We start from the raw sequence: 8811 nt of genomic DNA, 5'->3' as shown, positions 1-8811 counted from the left end.
AAGACATGAGGTGTGGGGGCACTTGAGTGGCTTAGTCAGTTAAGCCTCCACCTCTCGATTTTGGCTCAGGTCATGATCTCAGGGTTAAGAGACAGAGCCCTGCTTGGGGTTCCCTGCTGAGAGTGAAGCCTGCTTAAGATTCTCATTCTCCCTCTCCCTCTGCTCTCTGCCTCACTCAAACTTGCTCTCTTTCAAAATAAATGAAAGAAAAGAAGAAAGAAAGAAAGAAGAAAGAAAGAAAGAAAGAAAGAAAGAAAGAAAGAAAGAAAGAAGAAAGAAAGAAGAAAGAAAGAAAGAAAGAAAGAAAGAAAGAAAGAAAGAGAAAGAAAGAAAGAAAAAAGAAAGAAAGAAGAAAGAAAGAAAGAAAGAAAGAAAGAAAGAAAGAAAGAAAGAAAGAAAGAAAGAGAGAAAGAAAGGAAAGAAAGATGTAAGGTGTGAAGAAATAGGACAAAAAGTTGAGGAAGTTCTGGATTTAATAAAAATTAAAATGTTTATATTAGATTCTAGGGCTGAAACTTGAATAAAGATAAGGAGCCATAAAACAGTTTATGCCAAAGACAGTCTATGAGGTTATGAGGTTACAGTAAATGTGTCTAAGTTAGCTTCTTTGTTAAAGTGGAGGGATCCTATCCCAAATCCATAAATTAAAATGAAATGTGAAGAACTTATAACTTTGAGGTGCTTACTGAGCATCTTTTGCCCATGAGCTACCAGTTCTTACTACAATTTATCCTTTGCTCTTATGAAATACTTAGACATACTTTTATTTTAACTTACAGCGCTATCCAATTATTTCTATATCTGGAAAAGCACATAGCATGAAAGACAGTTTTCAAAGCCCAGAACATGAAATAGGCACAGTTTGGTTTAAATGGAGGTGGCCTTTTTTTCTTCATCTTTATAGATGAAGAAATATATAAATATGGGGAGGAAAGAGACTAGCTATAAGGGGGAGAAAGAAAAAGTAATTTTGGGAAATTACTGGGAAAACTATGTCACTAAAAATGTTTAAATAATTTTAAAAACTTTACAGAGTTTGAAAATCTCCTGGACTTCATGTACCTTTTCAGTTAATTCAGACTAGCTTACAATGTTTAATTGTATCTCTATAAGTTTTTTCCAATGGTTATTATACAAATCCTTAAGATATAGCAGCTTTTGAAATCTTACAGAAATAAACAAGATAGAAATCAAGCAAAAGTTATAGACTAGAATAACCAACAGAGGACACCTGGTGGTGGTCAAGAGTAGTGCCATGTTCTCTTTTGTGCCTCACAATTCCACAAGAGAACTTCACCATAAGAGATTGTCAGGTGCCTGCTGTGCCACTTTCAACTGAGCAAGAGGTGCCACAAACATAGCACCCAATTAATGAAATAAAATTTAAAATGCTGTTTGATTTCTATATACACTTGTCCTAAACTGTTTAAAAATGTATAGTGTGATAGACAACCAAATTGTATTATAAACATAAACTTGCTAAGAGATTACATCTTAAGTTTCAAATCAATATATTATCCACCTTAAGTTTAAACAATGTTAAATGTCAATTGTATCTCTTTTTTTTTTTTTTTTTTTTGTCAATTGTATCTCAATAAACAAGTTGTTAAAATGTAGAGTCTGGCTGGGAAGTGGTAAAGTGGAACCTGTAATCATACGGTAGATAATTCTATTAAAAGCAAACTTGCCTCATTTTTAAGGGCTAGATCAATGTTAAGTATTTTTAAAAATAATGTGCACTTAATAATTCCATAAAACAATGTTGTCATTGTTATTGTCTATCATTATGTCTATCATGAAACTACACAATGAGTAGGAGGACATAGCCGAGGTCCTGGAAGGCAGAAGCAGCAGATACGTAGAAAGAGAGGTGATACAAAGTGTTAGAGGTCCTGAAACAGGATAAATACAGTGAGAACACAGAGGAAGGGGCCACTAGTTTGACAGGCTGGGGGAAGTGAAGTCAGGAAATGCTTCAACGGAGGAGGCACATTTTTGTTTGTTATCTTAGCACCATGTGCTGTGTTGGTCAGCCTTGTTGAATGCCTCTTCACTTAGAGAACAGGCAAGGAGCGATGTATTGTCACTCCTCACTCTGGCAGCATTAGCCTTACAGTCTGACTGTGGAGACTTCTCATGACGTTTTCAAGGCCTTTTTAAAACAAATTTAGCAAACTTTCACTGTATTCCAAATATATAGGAAGAACAGACTTTAAAAACATATTTTAAAGCTCATATATTTGGAAATGAAAAAAAGCAGGAGTCTGGGATCCAGATGAATAGAGTTTTTGCCATAGCTCTTCCACCAACAGTCATGTGTTATGAAATCATTGCAACTCAGTCTTAATTAGATTTTATGTCAAATGAGGCTTTGGGACATGGCGCTGTCTCAAGTTCCTTCTATTTTGAAGCATTAAATCACATACACACAGTGGCTCATCTGTGGACATCAAATATGTCCACAATTCCTTTTTTTTTTAGTTTGTCTCTCAATCGCTGGAGCCTAATTCCCCTCCCTTTGAGTGTGACTTAGTGCCTCACTTTTAATGAATAGAATCTGGTGTGAGTGAGTGTCTGACCTCCCAGATTAGATAAGAGGCATTGTAGTTTTCACCTGGCACTCTCTTTCTTAGTTCACTCATTCTAGGGGAAGCCAACTGCCATCTAGTAAAAACACTCAACCAGATCTATGAAAAAGCCCTTTATGGTTAAGAAATTGAGGCCTCCAGCCAACAGCCATGAGAGGGAGCCCTTGTTCCCCAGGCAAGCCTTGAGATGACTTCAGCTCCAGTCAACATCTCCACTACAACCGCATTAGCAACCCTGAACCAGAAACCTTCCACCTAAGCTGCACCAGAATTCTTAACCCACACAAACTGAAATAATAAGCATTGCTATTTTAAGCCTCTAAATCTAGAAATAGATTACTAATACACCATCCTTCAAGCCATCTCCTTAGCTCACGACCTAAAACCCAGAACTTCTGGTATTCAAAACTCAGTGGACAACAACACAGATGCAGAATTATTTTTTTCTCTTTAAAGGCTTGAATATTTATTTTTTCTACCTCCATCCCCACCATAAGATGGAAATCTTAATACTCTCTCTCTAGACCTTCCTCTGTGTAACAGCATTATTGCTAAAAGGCCCTAGTTGCCATTTTTAGTTTACACAGCTCTTTTAACTGTGTGTTCAGTCTTTATAGTTTAAGAAAGCAAATTTGGAAAATCACTGAACATCGCCTCCTCGAAATTCTGTCACCTATTTTCTGCAGCTTCAGTCAAGCCAGTATCAACTACATAGGGGTGATTGCACCCCCTACAACTTCTCATTAGCAGGCATAACTCAAGATTCCAGAACATAGGGCAAGAGGCTCAGGTTATTTTATTTTTTTTCACATGGATACAGGGACTCTCTGTAACATAACCACAGAAAGCTTCAGTTTCCCAAGGTAATTATAAACACTTAAATTATTATTATTATTATTTTTAAAATGTTTATTTATTTATTCATGAGAGACACAGAGAGAGAGGCAGAGACACAGGTAGAGGGAGAAGCAGGCCCCATGCAGGGAACCCGATGTGGAACTTGATCCCGGGTCCCTGGGATCATGACTTGAGCAGAAGGCAGATGCTTAGCCATTGAGCCACCCTGGGATCCCTAAACACTGAAATTATTAATGGCTCTGGATTAACAAGACAAAAAATAGTGCAGTATAAAGAGTATCACCTATGTAACTACTGGTCCTATGATTGAGTCACAGCATTGCTATTACTTGCTGTCTGACTACAAACAATTTGTTAAACTGCTCTAAGCTTAAATTTCCTCACCAGGAAAATGAGAGCATTGATAATCTGTTTTACATAGTGATTATAAGAAGTTAGGAATATACTGAATGTGGAAAGTCCTCAATAGAGTATTTTACACATTGTAGTCATTGTTGTTTTATTATATTGAGCCACCCATGAACACATACAAATTACTTAAACATTGGTTAAATTAGTAGGTCTAAGACACTTGTAATATTGCCAAATCCATTTCTTCTTTCAGAACAACGGAAGTGTAGAGACTCCAGAAAGCTGCATTTCATGGTTCTACCACCAAGCAAATAAAACCATGGGCAAGTTGTTTATCTTCAAAGACTAGTTTCCACATCTAGAAAATGGGCAAATGAGTTAGAGGATTTTAAAATAGCTTTTTAGGTGCAAGTAATTGTAAAATAACACTTGTGGTTAAATGGAGAAGAAAGAATTTTAAAAGTCAGAAAAATAATCAGCATATATTTTTACCTACTATATTAAGGAAATAATTTTTACTTTGCATTCATTTCATTTGAAACAGTATGTGAAAATGTTCTTATCTGTTTTGATAAGTAGCCAGATGGTGTTCTAAAGATACATTTTCTTTGTAGTTTAATGCAATTGAAATGAGTTTGCTAGTCACCTCTTGAAACCTATGGAGCTTTAAAATCAATCATTTAGAATATGAAGATCCTAGTGATGCTATTAAACTCTATGACTTCTAAATGTTAAAATCACCAAAGAACCTTTAATTTTACTGGTAATGACATATACAACCTTTTATAGGATATTGAGTATTCATATTAAATCATAATAAATATTCATGCTGAACCATAAGCCACCTGATATTGCAAATGGTCATTTATGTTGTCATTTATGTACCAATGTCAGTTCTGATAGGATAATGTTTATAATTTATTAAGCAATATGTCACAAGAAAATGTCCAATTCCACACTATTTCCATATTAGTAGCAATGAATGTTGCCAGGGCATGGGGAATATAAATTATTTCTCAGTTTGAACATGACGCTACTACAATAAAATGCCCATGGCTAAAAAAGTCATTAGCATGCACTATAGAACAAGCTTGTCATACATAATACACACAGACACATACATACGCACACACACACACATACACACAATTAGGGCATTAGGTATTGTACACAAAAAGAAATAAAGAAATAAAAAGCAGTGAACATCAAAGCTAAAAGTCCTCTGATTTACAGCAAGCACAGCAGGGATGAATGGGAGGCTTGCAATTAGATGCATAGGGAAAGCTTAGCTCCTTTAGAGTAAGCCAAATATTTATCCTTTATCTATAAGGGAGCAAGGTTCAAAGTCAGGTCAGCCAGGGAAACTTGGAACTTAAGGGAACTAGAAAACAGATCTTTTGGAAAAAGCTATTGCTTCCAATGGATGACTATGTGACTAATAAAAATGGAAGGCCTCATTAATTTTATTTAACTGTTAATCACCAGATGTTCTGAGCCATATGGAAAGAAATTTAATTTAATGTTTCCAGAGTTGTGATGTGTGTGTGGTATGTGTGTGGGGTGGGATGTGTGTGCTGTACCAATGTATGTGCGAGTGAGGGAGTCTGTGTGTGTGTGTGTGTGTGTATGTGTGTGTTAAGTGCAATACAAATAGATATTTAGCTCCTAACAAAAGGAATTTGTTTTATCAGGTCTTTTATTTCAACCACAGAGAAAGCAGCACTGTCATATTTGTGATAACGCCCTAGCACCATACAATATTTTTCAGTTTACAGCATATTTTTACAGGTACTGTTTTATCTGGTTTCTAGTTTGCACAACAATGCTATTATAACTAGTTTATTACAGAGGAAACTCAGGTCCAGAAAGCACAGAGTCACAAAACTCATAAGTGCAAGATCAGTGCTTGAAACCAGGAGATCCACAGTCTCCACCAAAGTCCCTAAGAAAATGTGGAGAAAAGACACATAACTGAAATTTTCCTGGTGTTGAGAAAACTGTATTAGGTTACTTCTTACCATTTCTCATTTAAATTATTCATCTTCTTCATCTTGTCTACCTCCTTCCCATTGTTACTATCTAGAGATTGAAAATATGGTTCAGACATTCACTCAACAAAATTCTTGTTATCTACTATATCTCTGGAATAGACACTGCCAATATGTCTATGAGTAAAAAACCATGCCTAATTTCAGGTTGCATTTGCTTAGAGTCTGCTAAAGGAAAGTCAATTACTTTTGGTATTACTATCCCAGAAGGCATTCAGAATTCCTCTAATTCTCCCCAAAGATGCCAGGAACAAAGGCAGATATGCTAAGACAGCCTGGTACCATGGGGAAGAAACAGTTTGTGATGTCCTGTTTTTAAAACTCAAAGTTTAATGTAGATTTTTATTTACATTCTCATTTTCTTCCCCCACCTCCCCTTTTTATTTCTTCTTTCCTTTTACTTTTCCAAATACCAATCAACAACATTTTCTACCTCATCTAACCAAAGTATATGTTCAGTGATCTAGGCTTTTTTAGGAGACCAATCGCCAAGACTGAAATTTCTTCTTTAGGGAGCCTTTAGTGGTGATACCTGCAACTGCAAAGGATTTGACAGTTTACTGTGAAGTCAGGGTCTCTTATTGATGAGGCTTGAGATTCCTTTCCAAGTCTGAATCTTGGTAGTTTAGGAATGCCAAACTGTAGGGATAGTTGCATGTATGGGAAGATTTCCATAGAGTGCACAGAAATCTTAGCTTAAAATCATAGTAAGAAAGAGTCCAATATGTTGATTTCAAAGCTGAATTCTCAAGTGGTCAAGCTGGTTTAAAATTAAACCTTTACTGTAATGACTGCCATGGTATTATCTGCTACCAAGGCATCCCAGAGACTCCAACCATAAAGCATCTGTGCTAGCTACCACAGAAACTCCCATTATGCCATTGTCTCTAACCCTCTGCAGGCTTGTGGCTCTCATGGTTGTGTAGAACAATGAATCTCTGGGAAACCATATAGCCATTCTTCTTTTGGGATCTACTACCCACCTGGGGGTGCTAAAAAGAAGAAAGATATGTATGTCTTCCATTCAAGAAGCCCAGAAATCTTACCATCTCCCAGTCTCAGAGACTCATTCTTTTCCTGAAGGAGATTCTCCTTCCTTCAAGTTTCCTTTCAATACGTCCCTCTCTCCTCACCTTCAGAAGCCTACCACAGGGACACCAGGGTGGCTCAGTGGTTGAGCATCTATCTGCTTTTGGCTCAGGTCATGATCCCAGGGTCCTGGAATCGAGTCCCACATTGAGCTTCCCACAGGGACCCTGGTCCTTCCTCTGCCTCTCTCTGTGTGTCTCTCATGAATAAATAAAATCTTAAAAAAAAAAAAAAGCCTATCACAATCTCCCTGGAAGAAGTAGAGTACAAAAATTAAAAGCCAGTTTACAATGTGCCCTGCATTCTTGCATGTAAATTCTGTTTTCTTTCATGCCACAGACCTCCCCTCAAACAAGGAAGCATGGTGCCTGCCAGTTTTTGAAGACAGGTTATGGAAATTATTATGGAAATATGGAAAGAAAAATGTAAATTACTGTATTAGTAATCACCTTACCGCACTACTCTTGGCAGAGATATAGCTGGACAGAGTTTGCATCTCAGAATGCTAGTGTGTCATGGTCTTGATGGGCTACAAACTGCATGGAGTGAGTTGGATCTGGTTTGTTAAGGAAAGGGAGTTCTCTCTAAGGTCACAGGCAGATTTTTAGGGTGATGATGGTGGTGGTCATTGGAGGGTGGGTCATGTAAAAAGACAGGTAGTCACAGTGAGGTGTGAGATGACATCATGGGAGACAAAGAAAACAGAAAAGGCAAGGTTTTTTATAAGAGCCCATGGCATAAGTCATTGTAGGTCCTATGACATCTGAGGGTTCAGGCTTAAGACAGGTCAATAGACACTAGGATAAAAGGCCTTAGAATTCATTTGGGGTTAGAAAAATAATAAGAGAAGAACATGAAATGGCAATTTCAAGACAAAAGCAAAGCTGAACATTTGGCTTTGTATTTGTTCCCACCAAAAAGACATGTAATTAAAGTATACAGGTTATGGCCTAAGTAAGGCCTCCATATGTAGACCTCAGGAGAAAATTTAACCTCAGGAAAACCTAGATATTGCAGTATATACTACCATAAATACTTCAATTTTCCACAAGATACTGCTTTATAAAGAAATCCATCTGTATGAGAATGAACTTTTAAATCTCTTCCCTAAATACATGTGCCACTCAACGAGAGGTTTGGCCAAATAAAGTTTGAGTTTATGGATGGTAGACTCCAAATAACTGGCAAAGATTGAATAATAGCCTGATGAAGCTAAAATAACAAAGCTTTGATTTTTCTCTCAGTTATCTTTCTGTTTACCAATTTCCTTCAATTAATATGAGCAGCAAGCATTTGGTATAGTGGTGAGCACAGTTGCTTTCTCGATAATATAGGTAAGCTTAATGTTTGCTAGGGCTGACATAACAAAATGCTACAGACTCAGTGGCTTAAACAGTAAGTTCTCTGAGTTCTGGAGGCTGGAAGTCCAAGATCAATATGTCATCAAAGTTGGTTTCTTGTGAGAACAATTTTGTGACTCAAAGAAAACCACCTTCTCCCTGGGTCCTCACATGGCCTCTTTCTGTGTGGCGTGGCATTCCTTTTCTTTATAAAGACACCAGTCCTGCTAAACTTGGGGCCATCCTCAGGACCTCAATTAACCTTAATTAACCTTAATTAACCTTAATTACCTCCCTAAAGTCTCTATCTTCAAATATAGTCATATATAGGGCTAGGGTTCAACATATGAATTTTGAGGGAGTGGACACAATTCAGTTCATAACACTTAATACAAATTTTTATTAAAATGTTTTAAACTTTGAGAATATCACTTCAGCTTTGACAATGCTATTTTCTGAAGGAAGTGGTAGTTAAGAAGTTACATAGAAAAATATGGTTCTAAAAAAAGAAAAGAAAAATCTGGTTCTGGGTTGTGT

Source organism: Canis lupus, chromosome 32 (genome assembly GCF_003254725.2).
Source record: "Canis lupus dingo isolate Sandy chromosome 32, ASM325472v2, whole genome shotgun sequence".
Classification (NCBI taxonomy): Eukaryota; Metazoa; Chordata; class Mammalia; order Carnivora; family Canidae; genus Canis; species Canis lupus.
The sequence above is the reverse complement of the archived record's forward strand: the minus strand, read 5'-3'. Positions refer to the sequence as shown.